The following is a 26660-nucleotide window of genomic DNA, read 5'->3' as shown; positions in this document are numbered from 1 at the left end:
TCAGAGGTTCTGGGTTAAAACTCCAGAGCCAGCATCTGTTATTTCTTTAATTTTATCTCTTTAAGCATGGACTTCCTACCAGAAAAACTGGGTAATAAGATCTAATGTGGACTGTTTCATAGCCACTTAACTCTGAACAACTGCTTCCTTGCATTATTTAACTTAGTCATCATAACAGTACATATTAGTAGGTATTACTTATTTTTGTCAGCTTTTCTTCTTGTTTTTAAATAATGAGTGAAAAGAAAACCAACTTAATACATGGATATTTAATATGTATTAGTCTACAGCAAGGTGTGTTCACAATGACATTTTTTTTGAAGAATGAATTAGTTGATTTTAAAGTTTCAGGTCTTTTTTAGATTTTAAAGAAATAACTAGGCATATAGCTATGATCCAATCACTTCTTCAGTTTTGTCTTATTTCTCCTTCTATCTGTATGTAAATAAGGAAGTCACCTGATCACGGATGGCATGCAACACCCCCCCCACCCCACTTCTCCCACTCATGCTCATGGCAGGCATGACCAATAAACTTCTCTTTTCCCTTCCTCAGAACATGGATGTGGCTTCAGAATTCTTCTCACGATTCACTCCAGGAAACCACTACTATTAACATATGACCAGAGTTGGCAGTTGAGATAACAACTATATCTTATCCCCACCCCAGGTGGATCCCTACCTTTTCTTACATTGAAGCTCTATCTTAAAACATTTAACAATTTATCTAAACTTCAATTCTTCTTGGTATCCCCCTACCACCTTCAACAAATTTCTAGCTTTGTGTTCAATGAAAAAGCAAGTGCAAGAATATAATTCAATTTTTCACATGGAGGCACCAATTTGTTGATGACTATGATGACTCTCAAAACTGGTCTGAGGCACATTTGTCTTTCTTCTAACTGTAGATTCTACATGCTTACTGTGGTACCTTTCATCTTTTCCTTGGAAATTATGCAAAACCAAAGCTTTGTAACTGAGTTTGTCCTCCTGGGGCTTTCACAGTATCCAACCATGCAAAAAATAATATTTGTTGTATTTTTGTTCATTTACATTGCAACTGTCAGAGGCAACTTGCTAATTGTGGTGACCATCAGTAGCAGCCCAGCACTCTGGGGCTCCTCCATGTACTTCTTGCTGACTTTTCTGTCCTTTCTGGATGCATGCTTCTCCTCCGTCATTGTCCCAGAGATGATTGTGGGCTCTCTCCTTTGGAAGAAAACCATTTCCTTCAAAGGTTGCATGACCCAGCTCTTTGCTGAACACTTCTTTGCTGAGGTGGAGTGATTTTCCTCAGTGCCATGGCCTATGACTGCTATGTGGCCATCTGCAAGCCTTTGAACTATTCTTCTATCATGAACCACAGACTCTGTGTCCTGCTGATGGAGGTAGCCTGGATAGGGGGCTTCATTCATTCCATGATACAGATTCTCTTCACTTTCCAGCTGCCCTTCTGTGGCCCCAATGTCATTTATCACTTCATGTGTGACTTATACCCACTGCTGGAGCTTGCCTGCACTGACACTCACATCTTTGGGCTTTTGGTAGTCACCAACAGTGGGTTTTGGAGAAGGCAATGGCACCCCACTCTAGTACTCTTGCCTGGAAAATCCCATGGACCGAGGAGCCTGGTAGGCTGCAGTCCATGGGGTCGCGAAGAGTCGGACACGACTGAGCAACTTCACTTTCACTTTTCACTTTCATGCATTGGAGAAGGAAATGGCAACCCACTCCAGTGTTCTTGCCTAGAGAATCCCAGGGACGGGGGAGCCTGATGGGCTGCCATCTATGGGATCGCACAGAGTGGGACACGACTGAAGTGACTTAGCAGCAGCAACAGTGTGTTTATCTGCATCCTAATCTTCTCCTTGTTGCTTGTCTCCTATGGGGTCATCTTGCTGTCTCTGAGAACCCATAGCTCTGAAGGGCAGCAGAAAGCCCTCTCCACCTGCAGATCTCACATTGCTGTTGTGATTTTGTTCTTTATCCTATGCATATTTATGTATGTATGGCCTCCATATTCTTTCTCCTTTGACAAAATGGTAGCCATACTTTACACCATCCTAACTCCCATGTTCAATCCTTTGATTTAAGCTTTCAGGAACAAAGAAGTGAGAAGTGCCATGAGGAAAGTGTGGAATAAGATAATGGTTTCTAATGAAAAATAAAACATTTAAAGTTGAATAAAAAATTCAAATTTTCTAATCAGACAAAAATTTTATATGGATGAGCATTGTTTGACAGGGGTTGACTGTGTGGATCTCAATAAACTGTGGACAATTCTGAAAAGATGGGAATACCAGACCACCTGACCTGTCTCTTGAGAAACTTCTGTGCAGATCAGGAAGCAATAGTTACAACTGGACATGGAGCAACAGACTGATTCCAAATAGGAAAAGGAGTACGTCAAGGCTGTATACTGTCACCCTGCTTATTTAACTTATATGCAGAGTACATCATGAGAAACACTGGGTTGGAGGAAGCACAAGCTGGAATCAAGATTGCTGGGAGAAACATCAATAACCCCAGACATGCATATGACACCACCCTTATGGCAGAAAGTGAAGAAGAACTAAAGGGCCTCTTGATGAAAGTTGAGAAGAGCGTGAAAAAGTTAGCTTAAAGCTCAACATTCAGAAAACTAAGATCATGGCATCTGGTCCCATCACTTCATGGCAAATAGATGGGGAAACAGTGGAAGCAGTTGCAGACTTTATTTTTCTGGGCTCCAAAATCACTCCAGATGGTGATTGCGTCCATGAAATTAAAAGACCCTTACTCCTTGGAAGGAAAGTTATGACCAACCTAGATAGCATATTCAAAAGTAGAGACATCACTTTATCAACAAAGGTCTATCTAATCAAGGCTATGGTTTTTCCAGTGGTCATGTACGGATGTGAGAGTTGGACTGTGAAGAAAGCTGAGTGCCAAAGCATTGATGCTTTTGAACTGTGGTATTGGAGAAGACTCATGAGAGTCCCTTGGACTGCAAGGAAATCCAACCAGTCCATTCTAAAGGAGATCAGTCCTGGGTGTTCATTGGTAGGACTGATGTTGAAACTCCAATATTTTGGCCACCTGATGAGAAGAGCTGACCCATTTGAAAATACCCCAATGCTGGGAAAGATTGAGAGCAGGAGTAGAAGGGGATGACAGAGGATGAGATGGCTAGATGGCATCACTGACTTGATGGACATGGGTTTGGGTGGACTCCAGGAGTTGGTGATGGACAGGGAGGCCTGGCATGCTGCGGTTCATGGGGTCACAAAGAGTCGGACATGACTGAGTGACTGAACTGAACTGAACTGTAAGTAATGTAATATTATAAAAAATAGCATAAGTTCTAGGAAATAATTTAGTTTTGATTTTTAGGTCACTTATGAACTCTGATTTGGCAATTCAATATCCTTAAATGAACTAAGAAGACTTAGAATCTATAAGTAAAAAAAGAATGAAAAAAATTACTGTCACTTCTTGCCACTCATTTGATATTTTGGGAAATATTTCTGAAGGGAAGACAAAATTGTCTTAGAGATTTTGTTTTGCATATATAAATATAAATACATATATATATATATATATATATATATATATATATATATATACATATATATCTCAAGGAACTTTTTGCCCAACCTAATGTATCTGCTGTACAACTGAAAATAACAAAACTTTGTAAAACAACTCTATTTTAAAAATAAATGAATAAACAATAGAAAGAAAAACATTAACATATTAATGTTTCAGATTTGCCAAAGAACTGTAATTATTGCTGACATTAGCCCTTTGATATTGATGATAACTATAATTCACACTTTGAAATTGAAAGTGATGTTGCTCAGTCATGTTCAACTCTTTTGTGACCCCATGGACTGTTGCCTACCAGGCTCCTCTGTCCATAGGCTTTTCCAGGCAAGGGTACTGGTGTGGCTTGCCATTTCCTTCTCCAGGGGATCTTCCCGACACAGGGATTGAACCCTGCTCTCCCACATTGCAAGCAGATGCTTTACCATCTGAGCCACCAGCGAAACCAGTTCACAAGTTGACATAACACAAACAAGAGTAATTAAACACACATATTTCATCTACGGGCTTTCAGCTGTCTTCAAAGACTTCCAGGCCTCTAGAAGAGATGGACTTAGGAAATTTTATGCAGAAGAGAACAGAATTACCTCAAATCAAGTCATATGAGTTGAACTTTAACCAATTGTCCCCAAGGCTTGATTTTGCCCTTGGACTGTTTGAGCTAGGTAGCTCATTGCATATCACTTGGGACTGGTTTGGAAGAAATAGTTTCCTTGGAGCTCCTGAGGCTTAAAGCCTACCTTAAGCATTTGCAAACTCTTGTGTGAATTTCTATAAATATCCAGTACAGTAAAAAGAAAACACTTAGCCTCATGATTTTTCACACATACACAAAAATAAAACAGCGAGAGAGAGAGAGAGAGAGAGAGAGAGAGAGAGAGAGATACGGTGGGAAGAAAGCTGGCCGCAGAGGCATTTATGTCTCAGAGTTCAGGGATAGTTTACTCCAATTAAATTTCCAAGAATGGAATTAAGAAATTCACTCCATTTTCAGAGCATTCTCTCTGCTCCAATACAGACCTTGCTGTTCTGTCTGACCCAGTGTTACCAGGAAGGAGCTGTGTGAATTACGGCTACATGAAGAGTTCCCTTTCTCCATAAACTCTTTACATCCCATCATCACTTGTGATAGGAGGCAATGATAAATCTCAATGAAGTATAGTTTGTGTGTTTTATTCAAGCTTCACATAATTGACCTTATAAGTAAATGAAAGTTGAAGATATGAAAAATATACTCTATTGGAAGTCATCTGTTTGGTTGTAAGGAAAGAAGTAAGTTTCTCAATCTGTCAGAAATTTTTTCTTCTGTGCTGTGCTTAGTGTCAGTTATGTCTGACTCTTTGTGACCCCATGGACTGTAGCCTGACAGGGTCCTCTGTCAACGAGATTTTCCAGGTGACAATACTGGAGGGTGTTGCACTCTTCCAAGGGATCTTCCCAACCCAGGGATTGAACCCAGGTCTCCTGTATTGCAGGCGGATTCTTTACCATCTGAGCCCTAAACACTGATCTCTTGGAATCTATACTCAGTGTGTCTTCTAACAAACGACAGAGCTCCTGGGAAGTGTTTCTACCAATGAAGAGTTATGGTGGTTCAGGATTCCTAGGCCTTCCTTGGACTCAGCACATGGCTGAACTACTTCTAAAAGGCACCTCTGCTCACAGAAGACACAACACATGGAATGAAGGCCAGCTTGGAAGAAGTTTCTCTCTTGGGGAACTCCTGGTTCAAAGTCTATGGTCAGAGCTGAGGCTTCTGGGACAGAGTATGAAATTGGGCTCCACTTTCTGCACACCTGGATTTTCAGGATCCTTGACAACCCTTGGGACGACACACAACAGCAGTCTCTCTTTAATTGGGGTGAGTGATGGAGTGGTTGTTCAGGAAGAAAGAAGCTGAACTGTGGGATGAAATCTCAGATAAAATGACTTTCTCTAAGATGTTTGTTTTCCTTCCCACTCTATATCTTTCTATATCTCATCCCCGACTCTTCTTTCCCTGGAACCTGCTCACTCCTCTCTCCTGTTCTGACTGCTTTAGTCTGCTTCTTTCCTCCTCTTAACTATTATCCAATTGGATCTTTATTTATTTATTTTGCTTTAATATTAACCTCAGCATGCAGTTTAATGCACTTGGTTTTGGAGTCAGGACAGAAATTTAAGATATCAATTGCTATCCTTCTCTCATGACTCATGATTTCTTTTTGCTAAGATGCAATCTATGTGATGATTAGAATTTGATATTTTATATGAGATGTAGGGTGAATGCTGAGAGAGAGGCTATGTAGTAACATCCCTTTCTAGTTCTAGCCTAAGTGCCTTAATTAAAGCACTCTGTATCACAGATCATGCTTTGTAACTAAAAATGGATGAATCACATGGCCAGTCCAGTTACCTTGCAAAAAACGTGTATGTCAAATGAAATAACACAAGCAAAAACTTGTTTGAATGATAAGATTATGGAAAAAGAATAATATTTAATCCTGAATTGCCTTATTCAATCATAAACACACACACATGCATACACACACACACATTTGGAACATTGGAGATAGAGGCAGATGGTTATTTAACTTAGGAAGAATGGAAAAAATTTGGCACCAAATATATTTGAATCAGTTAACAGTTCAGTAGGTAAAAGTAAAATGTAAGGATCAAGGAAGGAAGAAGACCTTCTACTACCATGATGCCCTCTCAAATCAAAGAGGCAGGGGGGTCCAGAAAAGTTTGGAGATAATGGTTGAATTAAATAATAAAATTCTCAAGTAGTATTGATTCAAACTAATGCATACATTCTTCAATGATGCTTTCCTGGTTTTATGTCCCAAACCTTATTTTCTTACTTAAAATAAAATAGAATTAGTTGAACTGGATGTCATGTTTGTCTGTTATCCACCAAAAATTTGTCTCTTAAAACTTTTGGATTTAGTGAGAGTGCAGTTTTTAATGATGGGAGCATCTATTTTTCCTGAAGTAATGCATATTCCCTTTCTAAAAATATTTAATCACTCTTCTATCCTAACTTCTCTTCCCACAACAAAGGGCTCCCTTTCTTTCTTCTTCTTTTTTTTTTATCCCTTACTGGAAACCTAATGTATTAAAATTAAATAATCATTGATTTATTTTCTTTTTTAAATAATCAACAGAGAAAATTGCAACTTCTAATCAGAGTTTGTAATTATTGTGATATTTCTAATTTCTCATAGTGAACTAATAGTATTTTAGCTCAACTGCAAGGAAAACCTAAGTGTATTTAGATGTGTAACTTTAATAGAGTTAAATAGTTTGATTTACTGACACTGATATATTTACCTTACTTAGGGAAACCCTTTATAAACTTTTTGAATATTTAATTTTCAGAGAACTTCGTTGGAAATTGCAGTTTAACTAAACTAAAGACATAATTTCACTTATTTTCCATGTTTAAATCTTTAACGACCAATCAACTTATTTTCTAGGATCTTTCTGATATAGAGTTAAAATTCACTTGGTATTATTGCAGAGTTGTGTGTAGTTTTTTAATGATTAAAAATCTTACATAGAGAAAATGTATCCCTCCAACATCGTTATGAGGAGGTTGAGGACGTCTTTTCATGCTCTATAAATTGACTCCAGATATGAGTAGGATCTCAGTACACATTTGATGACTGAGTTGATGGTGTTATTGAATCACTAAAGAATTGATGATTAATCAGAAAGAGGAAGTGTACATCAAAATTCACGTTAAAATGTATTTCATTTGACATTAAATTTTAAAGGCATGATTGACTAAAACGGAAACAGGAGTTTAAAATTGATAGAGTTTATTGCATAATGCTGGGGAAAAAAAGCTCAAAACTTAAAGATATCAAAAATTAAATAGACATCACATACAAAATTCAAAACAAATGAAATATAAGAAATTAAAATATACAAAAGTGTTATACTCTATTGCTAATCAAAATATATAATGCTGTGAAAGTGCTGCACTCAATATGCCAGCAAATTTGGAAAACTCAGCCATGGCTACAGGACTGGAAAAGGTCAGTTTTCATTCCAATCCCAAAGAAAGGCAATGCCAAAGAATGCTCAAAGTACCGCACTATTGCACGCTATCATTAATCTGTGCCCGTGTCCTTTTCCTATCCCTATGCCTTGTAAATAAGAAAGTGTAGGTATAGAATACTGTGCCTCTGCTCCCTTCAATACTCCTTTTTGGAAAAGAATTGGGCCTGGACCAGTGTTGCATTAAGCAGAGACCAATGAAAGAAGAGGCTCCCCCAAATATTAGAATCCTCTCATCTCCAAGGGAAATGTGTTTCTTGAACTTGAGGTTTCTTTTTCCTTTTTCTTGCCTCCCAGTCACGCTAGTAAAGTAATGCTCAAATTGTCCAAGCCAGGCTTCAGCAATAGGTGAACCGTGAACTTCCAGATGTTCAAGCTGGTTTTAGAAAAGGCAGAGGAATCAGAGATCAAATTGCCAACATCTGCTGGATCATGGAAAAAGCAAGAGAGTTCCAGAAAAACATCTATTTCTGCTTTCTTGACTACGCCAAAGCCTTTGACTGTGTGGATCACAATAAACTGTGGAAAATTCTGAAAGAGATGGGAATACCAGACCACCTGATCTGCCTCTTGAGAAATTTGTATGCAGGTCAGGAAGCAACAGTTAGAACTGGACAGGGAACAACAGACTGGTTCCAAATAGGAAAAGGAGTACGTCAAGGCTGTAGATTGTCACCCTGCTTATTTAACTTTTATGCAGAGTACATCATGAGAAACGCTGGTCTGGAAGAAGCACAAGCTGGAATCAAGATTGCTGGGAGAAATATCAATAACCTCAGATATGCAGATGACACCACCCTTATGTCAGAAAATGAAGAGGAACTCAAAAGCCTCTTGATGAAAGTGAAAGTGGAGAGTGAAAAAGTTGGCTTAAAGTTCAACATTCAGAAAACGAAGATCATGGCATCTGGTCCCATCACTTCATGGGAAATCGATGGGGAACAGTGGAAACAGTGCCAGTCTTCATTTTTCTCACCTCCAATCACTGCAGATGGTGATAGCAGCCATGAAAGTAAAAGATGCTTACTCATTGGAAGGAAAGTTATGACCAACCTAGATAGCATATTCAAAAGCAGAGACACCACTTTGCCAACAAGGGTCTGTCTAGTCAAGGCTATGGTTTTTCCAGTGGTCATGTATGGATGTGAGAGTTGGACTGTGAAGGAAGCTGAGTGCCAAAGAATTGATGCTTTTGAACTGTGGTGTTGGAGAAGACTCTTGAGAGTCCCTTGGACTGCAAGGAGGTACAACCAGTCCATTCTAAAGGAGATCAGTCCTGGATGTTCATTGGGAGGACTGATGCTAAAGCTGAAACTCCAATACTTTGGCCACCTCATGCGAAGAGGTGACTCATTGGAAAATACTCTGATGCTGGGAGGGATTGGGGGCAGGAGGAGAAGGGGATGACTGAGGATGAGATGGCTGGATGGCAGCACCAACTTGATGGACATGAGTTTGAGTGAACTCTTGGAGTTGGTGATGGACAGGGAGGCCTGGTGTGGTGAGATTCATGGGGTTGCAAAGAGTTGGACACAACTGAGTGACTGAACTGAACTCAACTGAGGGTACATGAGTGGAGCTCTTGGTAACTGAAATGGAAGCTGTCCCATTAGGACAGAGTAGGAAGTGAGGAGAGCTCTGTTGGCAGAATATTCCATTTGACAATCTTGTCTGGGATTAATTAGCATCATGGTTTGATGTGATTCTGGATTAAGTGAACTAAATGGCTTATTTAGCAAATCCTTCAGGGTTGGGTGGGAAGGGTGAGACATTTTTCCTTCAAAGCCTTGACAAAGAACTTTTCATGAGTAATAAATATTTGTTGGAGGAAGAAGAAATGTTTAATTCACGTGATCTGCCAGGGAATGATTTGGGGTAATGGATATAGCTATTTAGAGATAGTTTTATCACAGAATAGTGGGAATATTTCCTATTTATTCTAGAAATTTCTAAGAGCAGAGTAAGAAAATTTCTGCTAGTATTACAGACCCTTTTGAGGAGTCTAACTCAAAAGAGTCTAACCCTTCTAGCAAGGGTTGGTATCTATGGTGTATCTTCTCTCCCCATAAGTCCTGAGACAGAAAGCAGAGTGGATCTATTTGGAGTACAATTTACATGTTGCAAATACTGAGCATGATTTGTCTTCAAAGTAAATCAGAATTGAAGGAGCAAGAGCTCATAGTTTGTTTTTTTTTTCCTCCACAAAGAAAAAAGATAAGTTTTCAAGCCCAACTGAATAATTTCCTTTTTCTTGCCTCCCAGTCAAGATTGGGTTTTAGGTCAGTTGCCTCTACCCAATTCTGTCTCCTGAGAAACCTCAAGGTCAAGAAACACATTTCCCTTGGAGATGAGAGGATTCTAATATTTGGGGGAGCCTCTTCTTTCATTGGTCTCTGCTTAATGCAACACTGGTCCAGGCCCAATTCTTTCCCAAAAAGGAGTACTGAAGGGAGCAGAGGCACAGTATTCTATACCTACACTTTCTTATTTACAAGGCATAGGGATAGGAAAAGGACACGGGCACAGATTAATGATATGCAGTGGGTATGCACTGATACTGGTGATGTTGTGATACTTATTGTCCTAATTATTATACTAACATTTCCTGTCCAGGACACACCATTGCCCCTACTTACAGCCCCAAATTGCATTCTCTTTCTGGGATTGGAGTAAGAGATAATATGAGGGTTGGAGAAGAGAAAGATAACTCTCTAGTGAAACCCTGGGATAAACTACTCTTTATCCCTAACATGGATCTTCGCTCTTGTGAGAGTTGCCCTGTCTCATCCCCTGGTTCTTCTTCCTTTTCTGGCTGTTTCCCACAATCAGATTTTCCCCTTTTGCTCTGATTCCTGCCACCATTCTCTAATCTCTCTATCCCTTACTCCTCGCTATTATTTTTCAGATATACATCTAAAATGTTGATTTCTTTGACCCATCCTGAAGTTTCACCCATTGACTAGTCAGAACATGCACTGAACATGTCAGAGGTTTACTCCTTTATCTGCTTGTGATTTTCAGGCTTTATGCTAACTCCTTCTGGATGGCTGGAGACTGATATTTTATGTAACAGTGTGGAGCAGAGTAAGCAAGAATTGCCATGGAGCACAAATGCTTCAGTTCCAGTCCTGGTTCCTCTCTGACTATTTTCTGTAAAATCCTGCCTCCCAGCTTAACTTGAAGTAAACAAAATAGAATAATATTAACTTGTATGACAGTCTCTAGGTCCATCCACATCTCTGCAAATGGCACAATTTTGATCCTTTTATGGCTGAGTAATATTCCATTGTGTATGTGCCACATCTTTACGCATTCCTCTGCTGATGGAGGCTGCTTCCATGTCCTGACTGCAGTAAAAAGTGCCACAATACACATTGGAGTGCATGTATCTTCTGGAATTGTGGTTTTCACGTACAGGAGGAAATAATACATTGTAAAACAACTCTGCTCCAGTAAAAATTTAAAAAATAAAACACACACACATGAACATACCTTATGAGATGGAAAAATCAAATGAACAAAAAATATTAAAACAAACCTGAAAGGATTGCACAATTCATAAATACACACACACACAACACACACACACACACACACACACATAAACACACACGCAAACATGCCCTTTAAAATGGATAGCCATTAGCAAGCACATTATTTGACAGTGCCAGGCTTGGCTGCTGCATGCAGAAGCACTGGCACTGAGTTAGAGGACTCTGAGAGCCACAGTGAGTATTTCAGTCATTGTTCTTGAAAACTATAGTAATCATTTTATTGCATTTATGATGTGTCATATCTTTAGAATGTTCACTTTCCCTTTTCTTTCTTTCTTACTTTGGCCTTGTCTAATGGCATGCAGGATCTTAGTTCCCTGACCAGGGAATGAACCTGTGCTTCATACACTAGGAGTATGGAGTCTTAACCACTAGACCACCATTGGTAATACTGGTGTTTATGAAATATCTGCCTGACTTTATGGTATGTAGGAGCTAATAATTCTTACAATCAAAACACACAGAAAGATCTCACTCCAACTGTTACTTTCCATCCCCTAAATTTTTGTGTGAGATAATTTATTTAGAATTTAATGAAAATGAAGTACTCTGTGAAAAGACTTACTGTGTTCTATGTTTTGGAAATATAAAAATGATCATGTTTTAGGGCAGTGAACATATTCTCTATAATATTATAGTAATACATACATATCATTGCACATTTATTCAAATCCATAGAATGTACACCACCAAGAGTGAGCCCTGTGCTAAACCATGGACTTCAGGTGATTGCAATGTGTCAGTGTAAATTCATCAGCTAAACAAATGCACCACTCTGGTGGGATAGTTGATAATGGGGTGGAGGTTATATATACGTTAGGGCAGGGACTGTATGGGAAATCTCTGAACCTTTCTCTTAATTTTATTGTGAACCTAAAACTGCTATAAAAAATAAAGCCTTAAATATAATAACAATGACAGAACATGATCTTATTAAATATAACAAGATATACTTAATTTTGCTATTTTGCATGACACTAATCAAAAATGAGCATTTAAGATCCTTCTCTAAGAAGTGAAAGTCACTCAGTCATGTCCGACTCTTTGCAACCCATGGACTATACAGTCCATGGAATTCTGCAGGCCAGAATACTGGAGTGGGCAGCTATTTCTTTCTTCAGGGAAGGAAGTAAGAAATCCAAAGTCACCAATGAATCATATCTGGGGTCACTGAGGGTCCAGACTTTATTTAGTTGGGACTACATTGGATCAACTTGTACGCTTCCCACTCAGTTTCTTAGTATAGGGGATAGAAAGACATATCTCCCCTGGAAGCTGCATATCTTCAAGAAGGTAGACTTTTCATTGCAGATGAGCTTAAAGTCCAATTGAAATTTTTTTCTAATGACAATTTTGTTAAGCAACTTAGTTATTTCTGTTCTTCAGTTCAGTTCAGTTCAGTCGCTCAGTTGTGTCCGACTCTTTGCGACCCCATGAATCGCAGCAAGCCAGGCCTCCCTGTCCATCACCAACTCCCAGAGTCCACTCAAACTCATGTCCATCGAGTCGGTAATGCCATCAAGCCATCTCATCATATGAGGTCCCCTTCTCCTCCTGCTCCCATCCCTCCCAGCATCAGAGTCTTTTCCAATGAGTCAACCCTTCGCATGAGGTGGCCAAAGTATTGGAGCTTCAGCTTTAGCATCAGTCCTTCCAATCAACACCCAGGACTGATCTCCTTTAGAATGGATTGGTTGGATCTCCTTGCAGTCCAAGGGGCTCTCAAGAGTCTTCTCCAACACCACAGTTCAAAAGCATCAAGTCTTTGGCACTCAGCTTTCTTTACAGTCCAGCTCTCACATCCATACATGACCACTGGAAAAACCATAGCCTTGACTAGACTGACCCTCGCTGGCAAAGCAATGTCTCTGCTTTTGAATATGTTATCTAAGCTGGTCATAACTTTCCTTCCAAGGAGTAAGCATCTTTTAATTTCATGGCTGCAATCACCATCTGTAGTGATTTTGGAGCCCAGAAAAATAAAGTCTGCAACTGCTTCCACTGTTTCCCCATCTACTTCCCATGAGGTGATGGGACCAGACGCCATGATCTTCGTTTTCTGAATGTTGAGCTTTAAGCCAGCTTTTTCACTCTCCTCTTTCACTTTCATCAAGAGGCTCTTTATCTCCTCTTCACTTTCTGCCATAAGGCTGGTGTCATCTGCATATCTGAGGTTATTGATATTTCTCCTGGCAATCTTGATTCCAGCTTGTGCTTCTTCCAGCCCAGCGGAATGAAGCAGGGAAAAGGCTAATAGAGTTTTGCCAAGAGAATGCACTGGTCATAGAAAACACCCTCTTCCAACTACACAAGAGAAGACTCTACACATGGATATCACCAGATGGTCAACACTGAAATCAGATTAATTATATTCTTTGCAGCCAAAGATGGAGAAGCTCTATACAGTCAAGAAAAACAAGACCAGGAGCTGTCTGTGGCCCAGATCATGAACTCCTTATTGCCAAATTCAGACTTAAATTGAAGAAAGTAGGGAAAACCACTAGACCATTCAGGTATGACCTATATCAAATCCCTTATGATTATACAGTGGAAGTGAGAAATGGATTTAAGGGACTAGATCTGATAGAGTGCCTGATGAACTATGGACGGATGTTCGTGATATTGTACAGGAGATAGGGATCAAGACCATCCCCATTGAAAAGAAATGCAAAAAAGCAAAATGGCTGTCTGGGGAGGCCTTACAAATAGCTGTGAAAAGAAGAGAAGCAAAAAGCAAAGGAGAAAAGGAAAGACATAAGCATCTGAATGCAGAGTTCCAAAGAATAGCAAGGAGAGATAAGAAAGCCTTCCTCAACGATCGATGCAAAGAAATAGAGGGAAACAACAGAATGGGAAAGACTAGAGATCTCTTCAAGAAAATTAGAGATACTAAGGGAACATTTCATGCAAAGATGGGCTCGATAAAGGACAGAAATGGTATGGACTTAACAGAAGCAGAAGATATTAAGAAGAGGTAACAAGAATACACAGAAGAACTGTACAAAAAAGATCTTCATGACCCAGATAATCACGATGGTGTGATCACTCACCTAGAGCCAGACATGCTGGAATGTGAAGTCAAGTGGGCCTTAGAAAGCATCACTACCAACAAAGTTAGTGGAGGTGATGGAATTCCAGTTGAGCTATTTCAAATCCTGAAAGATGATGCTGTGCAAATCTTGCACTCAAAATTTCTGTTCTTAGGTAACAAATAAATCATAATAAAAGCTGTCTACATCTTTTTAGGCCTCTACATTTTATATATCCCTACAAAAACATAATCAAACAATACACTCTTGTTTTCATGGCCTCTGGCTAGGTAGAAAACCTAGTTTTCAAAGTTTTTCTACTATGCCTTTTTTATTGTTCAGTCACTACGTCATGTTTGACTCTTTGTCACTCCATGGACTGCAGCATATCAGGCTTCTCTTCCCTCCATGATCTCCTGGAGTTTGTTCAAATTCATGTCCATTAAGTCGGTGATGCTATCTAACCATCTTGTCCTCTGCCAACCCCTTCTCCTTTTGCTTTCAATATTTCCCAGCATCAGAATAATCCAACTAAACTATAAGTTTCAGTTTGATTTTCTTTTTATTTTCTTGATAAAGCATTTACCTTATCATGCCCATTTGGAGAAGGAAACAGCAACCCATTCCAGTACTCTTGCCTGGAAAATCCCATGGACAGAGGAGCCTGGTAGGCTACAGTCCGTGGGGTCATGAAGAGCTGGACATGACTGAGCGACTTCAGTTTCAGTTTCACTTTCACTTTCATGCATTGGAGAAGGAAATAGCAACCCACTCCAGTGTTGTTGCCTGAAGAATCCCAGGGACGAGGGAGCCTGGTGGGCTGCCATCTATGGGGTCGCACAGAGTTGGACACGATTGAACGACTGAGGTGACTTAGTAGCAGCAGTATCATATCCATTAAAATATTGCTTTCCTCTCTCCTTCCAAAGCCCTCACTGCTCTGAGTTTTATCTCTGGATTCTAGACTTTTTCACATCCAAGGGCCTATGTTCCTTCTACTTTCTTCTTATCATGGGCCCATATTACTGAAGGTGTTATGTGCTTTTATTTATTTATATTTAAATACACATTAAAATTTCTGAAAGCATCATTCCTAACTTCTGGTTACCATGAGAAAACTGGTGTGATACACAGTGCTGATATGATTTCAGCTACTCAGAAAAGGAACTTAATGTTTAAAACAGTTGTACAGTTGTTTTATAGGTAAATAAAAATTTGGAATTGATGTTTTTGGAAAATGAAAAATCCCTCTTGGAAAGCTAACACTCATAATCATAATGGAAGTAACCACTACAATTGAAGGTACTGCATACCTGCATCTTCCATATGTTTTGCACATACTGAATTATCCAACCTTCATAGCAACCCTGAAAAGTAGATTGCTTTATCATATATTTTCACAGCTGGAGAAAATGAAATGCATAGAATCAAGGAATTTGTTATATATACACCCTCATAGGCAGCAGATGGAGTGTGAATCTAGGCAGTGTGGTCTCAGATTCTATGCTAACTCACCTCTCAGACCTGATTTAAAACCTGACTTTCTTCAGTTAAAGTTCATCTCTTTAAAAAATTCTGAATTTTTCACTGATCGATGTACTCCTAGGAATTTGTACTTTTCTCCCTGCAGATGGTTTCTACTCTTATAACACCAATCATATGATGACTTACATAATTAGTGATCTTATATCCAAGTACCTTAAAATTCATATTAAACTTTTAGGAACAGTGAGGATGTTTTCCACATTCTTCACAATAACTCCAGATAATTTCAATTAAGTATTTAAAATGAAAGATAATTATGGAATTATGGAAGGTGAGTGGATACTGTATTACTATTTTAAAGTTTTTTCAAAATATAGACTACATTAAAGTGGGAAAATTGACAGCTTGTATTTTATAAAAAGGAACAAAGTCACAGAAGAAGAAAAGAAGCAAAGTCATTAAAGTGAAAGTAGTAGAGACAGACTTACATAGTTCTTACTTACTATGAGCCACATCCTTCTTCATTTTATCTGCATAGTAACTATGATTACGTCTAAAGTGATTTTCCCAAGATGTTGCAACTAGTAAATAGTGAATCTGGGATTTGAACCCAGACAAACTGACTCCAGCAACTGTATTCTTTACTAAGAAATATCATTTTGCTAGATTAATATTAATTGTAAATAAAATATCAAGATTACAAAATATAAGACAACAAAAGATAAAGGATACTCAGGACAATATATTTTCATAAAGATGTGGTAAAAAAATAAAATGTAGAAAGCTATAAAACACTGGTGAAAGAAATCAAAGGGGACACTAATAGATGGAGAAATATACCATGTTCATGGATTGGAAGAATCAATATAGTGAAAATGAGTATACTACTCAAAGCAATTTATAGATTCAATGCAATCCCTATCAAGCTACCAACGGTATTCTTCATAGAGCTAGAACAAATAATTTCACAATTTGTTTGGAAATACAAAGAACCTCGAATAGCCAAAGCAGTCTTGAGAAAGAAGAATGGAACTGGAGGAATCAACCTGCCTGACTTCAGGCTCTACTACAAAACCACAGTCATCAAGACAGTATGGTACTGGCACAAAGACAGAAATATAAATCAATGGAACAAAATAGAAAGCCCAGAGATAAATCCATGCACATATGGACACCTTATCTTTGACAAAGGAGGCAAGAATATACAATGGATTAAAGACAATCTCTTTAACAAGTGGTGCTGGGAAAACTGGTCAATCACTTGTAAAAGAATGAAACTAGAACACTTTCTAACACCATACACAAAAATAAACTCAAAATGGATTAAAGATCTCAACGTAAGACCAGAAACTATAAAACTCCTAGAGGAGAAATAGGCAAAACACTCTCCGTCATAAATCAAAGCAGGATCCTGTATGACCCACCTCCCAGAATATTGGAAATAAAAGCAAAAATAAACAAATGGGACCTAATTAAACTTAAAAGCTTCTGCACAACAAAGGAAACTATAAGCAAGGCGAAAAGACAGCCTTCAGAATGGGAGAAAATAATAGCAAATGAAGCAACTGACAAACAACTAATCTCAAATATATACAAGCAACTCCTACAAGCTCAATTCCAGAAAAATAAATGACCCAGTCAAAAAATGGGCCAAAGAACTAAATAAACATTTTTCCAAAGAAGACATACAGATGGCTAACAAACACATGAAAAGATGCTCAACATCACTCATTATCAGAGAAATGCAAATCAAAACCACTATGAGGTACCATTTCACACCAGTCAGAATGGCTGCGATCCAAAAGTCTACAAGTAATAAATGCTGGAGAGGGTGTGGAGAAAAGGGAACCCTCTTACACTGTTGGTGGGAATGCAAACTAGTACAGCCACTATGGAGAACAGTGTGGAGATTCTTTAAAAAACTGGAAATAGAACTGCCTTATGATCCAGCAATCCCACTGCTGGGCATACACACTGAGGAAACCAGAAGGGAAAGAGACACATGTACTCCAATGTTCATCGCAGCACTGTTTATAATAGCCAGGACATGGAAGCAACCTAGATGTCCATCAGCAGATGAATGGCTAAGAAAGCTGTGGTACATATACACAATGGAGTATTACTCAGCCATTAAAAAGAATACATTTGAATCAGTTCTAATGAGGTGGATGAAACTGGAGCCTATTAGACAGAGTGAAGTAAGCCAGAAAGAAAAACACGAATACAGTATACTAACGCATATATATGGAATTTAGAAAGATGGTAACGATAACCCTGTACACGAGACAGCAAAAGAGACACTGATGTATAGAACAGTCTTTTGGACTCTGTGGGAGAGGGAGAGGGTGGGATGATTTGGGAGAATGGCATTGAAATATGTATAATATCATATATGAAACGAGTCGCCAGTCCAGATTCGATGCATGATACTGGATGCTTGGGGCTGGTGCACTGGGACGACCCAGAGGGATGGTATGGGGAGGGAGGACGGAGGAGGGTTCAGGATGGGGAACACAAATATGCCTGTGGCAGATTTGCTTTGATATATGGCAGAACCAATACAATATTGTAAAGTTAAAAAAAAATGTGGCTTGTAATATAATTTGATATACAGATAATAAAAATACATTTTTGCTAACCAAGTGAGATAATACAATAAGCTCTTTTTGCTTTGCTTGTATGTGTATTAATTTTTCTGCAATATTCTAAAACTTTATATATAATTATATCATTAAGTCAATAATTAAACTGTGGAAATTATAGTAATATGTGAAAATTATTATAATAATTCTAAGTGAAAGAAACTACAATGATTATTTCAATCAAACTATATATGATATTAACAAATATCTGAAATAGAAAAATTATATTACTGTATATTGAAACTGCAGGATTTTTTTCAAACAATATTTTTAGGAAAGTTTTCTGGAAAATTTAGAGTAAAGAGAGACATGTGTAAGTAAGATCATATATTAGATTATACACATATAGGAAATTTTACAAGTCAAATCCATAGGCAGAAAGGCTCAGTACTTTAATGGGGTAAGTTCAGGAGTATAGTCAAGAGGGTAAATAGTAGTTTCCCAAATTACATAAACCTTAGTGTATTATCCACACATTTGTTATATTATGACTATCAGTGAAGCTGACATCTTGAACACAAGAGGCATAGGTAAAAATTGTCAAAGCACATTTCAACCAAGATTCCAATGGAGTCAGGTATAATAGACACAAAAATGAACCAAAGTAAGAATGGTTTCTTCAGCAGGGACTCTAATAATATTAGCAGTTAATATTGAAATAGTGCTATTTAGATTTTAGAGAACATAGAAAAGATATATAATGCCTGGAATATACATGTGTATATTGATGTCTATGTGGATACAAAATCGTCTTTAAATTTTTAGGAAAACTCAGAGTAAAATATGGCAAGTATTTGTTCTCCATTTCTTGTCTGAAGGCTGAATTTGGAAGTGTTAAAGTCATTTGCTAACGGAAAGTACTAGTTCTGGAGTTCACAATCTTGGTTGGAATAAAAATTTTAAAGGCCATTCATTCTGTATTCTCAAAATGCAAAAACTTTGATCCAAGGTAGCAAACTTCTGAATCAATAGATAGGTCTGGGAGAGATAAGGACATGTACAGATTTCCAGAGATTCATATCGGTTTAAAGACATTTGGAACAAACAGAGTGTGAAACAAAAACTAAGACTTCAGAATTCAGTCCACTTATCTTCCCGAGATGTCTATTCTTTTCTTCTTTCTGCAGACTAAACTTTTGTCAACTACATCTTATCTACAGTCATTACCATGTCAGTGAATAAGAGTGTGACTGAATTCATTCTCTTTGGCTTGACACAGGATGCAGGAAAGCAGAAAGTGGTATTTGGAGTCTTCTTTTTTTTTTTTTGAACTGAATGTATAGGCTATATTTTCTTTTTTTTTTAAATTTAAATTTATTTATTTTAATTGGAGGCTAATTACTTTACAATATTGTATTGGTTTTGCCATACATCAACATGAATCCACCACAGATGTACACGTGTTCCCCACCCTGAACCCCCCTCCCACCTCCCTCCCTGTACCATCCCTCTGGGTCATCCCAGTGCACCAGCCTCAAGCATCCTGTATCCTGCATTGAACCTGGACTGGCGATTCGTTTCTTATATGACATTATACATGTTTCAATGCCATTCTCCAAAATCATCCCACCCTCTCCCTCTCCCACAGAGTCCAAAATGAAGTCTTCTTGATCCTATGCCTTGCAACACTGTTGGGGAACTTATTGTAGTGACTATTAAGACAAGCAGGACATTTTGGAAGTCCCATGTATTTCTTCCTATTCTATCTGTCCTTTGCTGATGCGTGCTTCTCTACAATCACAGCCCCCAGGATGCCCTTTCTCAGGAGAAAACCATTTCCTACAATGAGTGCATGACCAAGGTCTTTGCAGCCCATTTCTTTGGATGCATGGAGATCTTTGTGCTCATCCTCATGGCCTTTGATCGCTACATAGCCATTTGTAAACCCTTGCAATATACAGCCCTCACGAACCAGCACCTTTTTGGTGTGTTGGTGATTCTATCCTGGGTGGGGTCTTGTATTCACTCTTCAGCACAGATTTTCCTGGCTTTGAGGTTGCCCTTCTGTGGCCCCAATGTGATTGACCACTATTTCTGTGCCTTGCAGCCCTTGTTGAAACTTGCCTGCATGGACACTTCTGTGATAAATTTGTTTGTTGTTTCTAATAGTGGGGCCATATACATGGTGGGGGTCATAATCCTATTTATCTCTTATGTTGTCATCTTGTACTCACTGAGAAATCACAGTGCAGAAGCAAGGCTAAAGCCCTCTCTACATGCACCTTCCACTTCATGTGGTTGTCTTATTTTTTGGCCCATGTATATTCATATACACATGCCCACCAACCACATTTCCAATAGACAAGATGGTGGCTGTATTTTATACAATTGGGACACCCTTGCTTAACCCACTGATCTATACACTATGGAATGAAGAAGTGAAAAATGCCATGAAAATGTTATGGTATAGCAAAGCATGACTTCAGTTGATAAGTGTACATACAGGAATCCTTGTGTATATTTCCTTAATGATTTAGTTCTGCTTTATGGACAGAAGAAATAGCATATTTTTGTCCAGAAGCAAGAGTAAAGAAATATATGGATATAAAGACAGAAATACACAGTATCCTTATTCTGAGAGGCTTGCTTTAGAAAATAAAATCCATAAAAATTTTGAACAACCTCTGATGACTCTTACTTTTTTTCTATCAACATCAAACAATATTCACATGATAATTTAGTTTCCTGTACAAATATTTCTTCAGAGAGAAATGGACTGACAGAATGTGTGTGTGTGTGTGTGTGTGTGTGTGTGTGTGTGCACGTGCACACGTGCACATTGAATCTTTTTCTAGATTTTGTTCTAGTTCTTATGAAGGTGGTCATAAGAGCTTATCCACAAGGACTGGAACTTTACAGAATGACAGTTTCTGTCTTGACAACCTAACAATTAGACAAGATTCTCTGAGAAAATGTTACTCTAGAAATCAGTGCTGAATCCACCTCACTACTGTATCTACACTGATGACCCTCAAACTCCTATAAAAGCTGGAACTTTGAGAACCCCATGAACAGTATGAAAAGGCAAAATGATAGGATACTGAAAGAGAAACTCCCCAGGTCAGTAGATGCCCAATATGCTACTGGAGATCAGTGGAGAAATAACTCCAGAAAGAATGAAGGGATGGAGCCAAAGCAAAATGAATACCCAGCTGTGGATGTGACTGGTGACACAAGCAAGGTCCAATGCTGTAAAGAGCAATATTGCATAGGAACCTGGAATGTCAGGTCCATGAATCAAGGCAAATTGGAAGTGGTCAAACACGAGATGGCAAGAGTGAATGTCAACATTCTAGGAATCAGCGAACTGAAATGGACTGGAATGGGTGAATTTAACTCAGATGACCATTATATCTACTACTGTGGGCAGGAATCCCTCAGAAGAAATGGAGTAGCCATCATGGTCAACAAAAGACTCCAAAATGCAGTACTTGGATGCAATCTCAAAAACGACAGAATGATCTCTGTTCGTTTCCAAGGCAAACCATTCAATATCACAGTAATCCAAGTCTATGCCCCAACCAGTAATGCTGAAGAAGCTGAAGTTGAATGTTTCTATGAAGACCTACAAGACCTTTTAGAACTAGCACCCAAAAAAGATGTCCTTTTCATTATAGGTGACTGGAATGCAAAAGTAGGAAGTCAAGAAACAAATTTGGCCTTGGAATACGGAATGAAGCAGGGCAAAGACTAATAGAGTTTTGCCAAGAAAATGCACTGGTCATAACAAACACCCTCTTCCAACAACACAAGAAAAGACTCTATGCATGGACATCACCAGATGGTCAACACTGAAATCAGATTGATTATATTCTTTGCAGCCAAAGGTGGAGAAACTCTATACAGTCAGCAAAAACAAGACCAGGAGCTGACTGTGGCTCAGATCATGAACTCCTTATTGCCAAATTCAGACTTAAACTGAAGAAAGTAGGGAAAACCACTAGACCATTCAGGTATGACCTAAATCAAATCCCTTATGATTATACAGTGGAAGTGAAAAATAGATTTAAGGGCCTAGATCTGATAGATAGACTGCCTGATGAACTATGGAATGAGGTTCATGATATTGTACAGGAGACAGGGATCAAGACCATTCCCATGGAAAAGAAATGCAAAAAAGCAAAATGGCTGTCTGGGGAGGCCTTTTAAATAGCTGTGAAAAGAAGAGAAGCGAAAAGCAAAGGAGAAAAGGCAAAATATAAACATCTGAATGCAGAGTTCCAAAGAATAGCAAGAAGAGATAAGAAAGCCTCCTTCAGCGATCAATACAAAGAAATAGAGGAAAACAGCAGAATGGGAAAGACTAGAGATCTCTTCAAGAAAATCAGAGATACCAAAGGAACATTTTGTGCAAACATGGGCTCGATAAAGGACAGAAATGGCATGGACCTAACAGAAGCAGAAGATACTAAGAAGAGATGGCAAGAATATACTGAAGAACTGTACAAAAAAGACCTTCACGACCCAAATAATCACGATGGTGTGATCACTGACCTAGAGCCAGGCATCCTGGAATGTGAAGTCAAGTGGGCCTTAGAAAGCATCATTACAAACAAAGCTAGTGAAGGTGATAGAACTCCAGTTGAGCTATTCCAAATCCTGAAAGATGATGCTGTGAAAGTGCTGCACTCAATATGCCAGCAAGTTTGGAAAACTCAGCAGTGGCCACAGGTCTGGAAAAGGTCAGTTTTCATTCCAATCCCAAAGAAAGGCAATGCCAAAGAATGCTCCAACTACTGCACAATTGCACTCATATCACACGCTAGTAAAGTAATGCTCAAAATTCTCCAAGCCAGGCTTCAGCAATATGTGAACCGTGAACTTCCTGATGTTCAAGCTGGTTTTAGAAAAGGCAGAGGAACCAGAGATCAAATTGCCAACATCTGTTGGATCATGGAAAAAGCAAGAGAGTTCCAGAAAAACATCTATTTCTGCTTTCTTGACTATGCCAAAGCCTTTGACTGTGTGGATCACAATAACTGTGGAAAATTCTGAAAGAGATGGGAATACCAGACCACCTGATCTGCCTCTTGAGAAATTTGTATGCAGGTCAGGAAGCAACAGTTAGAACTGGACATGGAACAACAGACTGGTTCCAAATAGGAAAAAGAGTTCATCAAGGCTGTATATTGTCACCGTGCTTATTTAACTTATATGCAGAGTACATCATGAGAAACGCTGGACTGGAAGAAACACAAGCTGGAATCAAGATTGCTGGGAGAAATATCAATAGCGTCAGATATGCAGATGACACCACCTTTATGGCAGAAAGTGATGAGGAGCTAAAGGGCCTCTTGATGAAAGTGAAAGTGGAGAGTGAAAAAGTTGGCTTAAAGCTCAACATTCAGAAAACGAAGATCATGGCATCCGGTCCCATCACTTCATGGGAAATAGATGGGAAAACAGTGGAAACAGTGTCAGACTTTATTTTTCTGGGCTCCAAAATCACTGCAGATGGTGACTGCAGCCATGAAATTAAAAGACACTTACTCCTTGGAAGGAAGTTAATGACCAACCTAGATAGCATATTCAAAAGCAGAGACATTACTTTGCCAACAAAGGTCCATCTAGTCAAGGCTATGGTTTTTCCTGTGGTCATGTATGGATGTGAGAGTTGGACTGTGAAGAAGGCTGAGCACTGAAGAATTGATGCTTTTGAACTGTGGTATTGGAGAAGACTCTTGAGAGTCCCTTGGACTGCAAGGAGAACCAACCAGTCCATTTTGAAGGAGATCAGCCCTGGGATTTCTTTGGAAGGAATGATGCTAAAGCTGAAACTCCAGTACTTTGGCCACCTCATGCAAAGAGTTGACTCATTGGGAAATAGTCTGATGCTAGGAGGGATTGGGGGCAAGAGGAGAAGGGTACGACAGAGGATGAGATGGCTGATTGGCATCACCAACTCGATGGACGTGAGTCTGAGTGAACTCCGGGAGTTGGTGATGGATAGGAAGGCCTGGTGTGCTGCGATTCATGGGGTCGCAAAGAATCAGACACGACTGAGTGACTGATCTGATCTGATCAGTGAAAACCTGGACCATCACTGGAAAACATCTTAAAATATCGTGAATAGTTAAGAAGACGAAGGGTCTTATATTTGGTTTAATAAGAAATAACAGCCAGTCAGTCAGTTGCCCTTCAGAGTCTTTCACATTGCTCTTCACGAGGAGAAGGAAGAGGAAATAAGAGTTTGGCAGCACGAATGTGCAGAAGGGAGGGTAAAGGGAAGGAGAGAGGTGCTTTATAAAGACAGGAAAAGTGAGAGGAAGTGGTTGTTTTATCCAAGTAGGAGAGAAGAAGCTACATCTTCCTTATACTTTGAGAATCACTTTTGGGAATATGAACATTTGTAGGAAATAATGAAGTTTCAGGCTATTCCCATATCATTAAGTTTTCTCTGTTATATTTATTTGTGTATAGAAAAGAAGCATTTTTGTTCTTTTGCTTCCCCATAACATCTGAAAACACAAGTTTCAGAATTCTGGGATGAACCTGAAATTGAAAACTTAGCACTTCTCAAAACTGGATCTTTTATTTTATATGAGGTCATTCAAAAAATGTGTATTTGAAGATAGCTTAATGTATAAATAATGTTCACTCACCACTCCCACTACCACAACCCCTGTATAATCTCAAGATAAAGTACTGTCATGCTATTTTAGAACCTGAGCTTATAATTCCAATCCAAACTGGCACCCAGAGTATTATTTTGTGATATTTACATATCATTTAATACTCAAGTACTTAAGTATTGCGTTAAGGGAAGCATTTCTGTCAAGTGAAGACAAAATGTTATTATGTTGCTCCTAAGATCCCCAATAGCTCTAATATAAAAAGTAGTAACAGGAAAAGAAAAATATTTAAGACCAAAAATGACATCTGTTAGAGCTTTTAGTATCATATTCACAAGTTGTAAACTTGTTATACACTCCCGCCAAATAAACACTCTCCATTTTTCTAATTTTATGTCTAAAGTTCTGTTTTTAAAGCATTTCCATTTGATCCTATGCCGTGTTGTGCTTAGTTGTTCAGTCATGTCTGACTCTTTGTGATCCCATGGACTCCAGGCTCCTCTGTCCATGGGTATCTTTTAAGCAAGAATACTGGAGTGGGTTGCCACGGCCTCCTCCAGGGGACCTTTCCAACCTAAAGATTTAAGCCAGGTCTCCTGCACTGCAGGCTAATTCTTTACCACTAAGGAAGCCCAAGAATATTGGAGTGGTAGATTATCCCTTCTCCGGGGGATTGTCCCAACCCAGGAATTGAACTGGGGGTCTCCTGCATTGCAGGCAGATTCCTTACCAGCTGAGCTACCAGGGACGCTCCTGGTCTTATAAGGATTACATTAAGTGTTGCTGCTGCTGCTAAGTCGCTTCAGTTGTGTCCGATTCCGTGCGACCCCATAGACGGCAGCCCACCAGGCTCCTCCGTCCCTGGGATTCTCCAGGCAAGAACACTGGGGTGGGCTGCCATTTCCTTCTCCAATGCATGAAAGTGAAAAGTAAAAGTGAAGTCGCTCAGTCGTGTCCAACTTTTAGCGACCCCATGGACTTCAGCCTACCAGGCTCCTCCATCCATGGGATTTTCCAGGCAAGAGTACTGGAGTGGGGTGCCATTGCCTTCTCCAACATTAAGTGTTACTGGTTCTTAAATTGTTATTGCTCAGTCACTCAGTCCTGTTCAATTCTTTGCAACCCATGTCAGACTTCCTTGTCCTTTACTATCTCCCAGAGTTCACTCTAACTCATGTCCATTGAGTTGATGATGCCATTCAACCATCTTATCCTCTGTCACCCGCTTCTCCTCCTGCCCTCAATTTTTCCCAGCATCAGGGTCTTTTCCAATGAGTCAGCTTCTTGCATTAGGAGGTCAAAGTATTGGAGCTTCAGCTTCAGCATCAATCCTTCTAATGAATATTCAGGACTTATTTCCTTTAGGATTGATTGGTTTGATCTCTTTGCTGTCCCAGGAACACTCAAGAGTTTTCTCCAACACCAAAGCTCAAAAGCATCAAGTTTCTGGTACTCAATCTTTATGGTCCAACTCTCACATCCATACATGACTATAAGATAAACCATAACTTTGACTACACATACCTTTGTCATCAAAGTGACATCTCTGATTTTTAATATGCTCTCTAGATTTGTCATAGCTTTCCTTCTAAGGAACAAGCATCTTTTAAATTCATGGCTGCAGTCTCCATCTGCAGTGATTTTGGCGCTCAAGAAAACAAAGTCTGTCACTGTTTCCATTTTCTCTCCATACATTTTCCATTAAGTGATGGGACCAGATGCCAAGATCTTCTTTTTTTCAATGTTGAGT

The 26660-nt window shown here is 39.0% G+C and overlaps 2 pseudogenes; both read left to right on the top strand.

The window, feature by feature from the left end:
* Positions 1 to 953: 953 nt before the first annotated feature.
* On the top strand, positions 954 to 2167 carry LOC129628111 (olfactory receptor 4C15-like; annotated as a pseudogene).
* Positions 2168 to 19506: 17339 nt separating this feature from the next.
* LOC129628687 (olfactory receptor 4C11-like) lies at positions 19507 to 20758 on the top strand (annotated as a pseudogene).
* Positions 20759 to 26660: the final 5902 nt, after the last annotated feature.

This window comes from Bubalus kerabau, chromosome 15 (assembly GCF_029407905.1).
Source record: "Bubalus kerabau isolate K-KA32 ecotype Philippines breed swamp buffalo chromosome 15, PCC_UOA_SB_1v2, whole genome shotgun sequence".
Lineage (NCBI taxonomy): Eukaryota > Metazoa > Chordata > Mammalia > Artiodactyla > Bovidae > Bubalus > Bubalus kerabau.
Note: the sequence above shows the minus strand (reverse complement) of the source record. Positions and strands in the feature narration are given on the sequence as shown.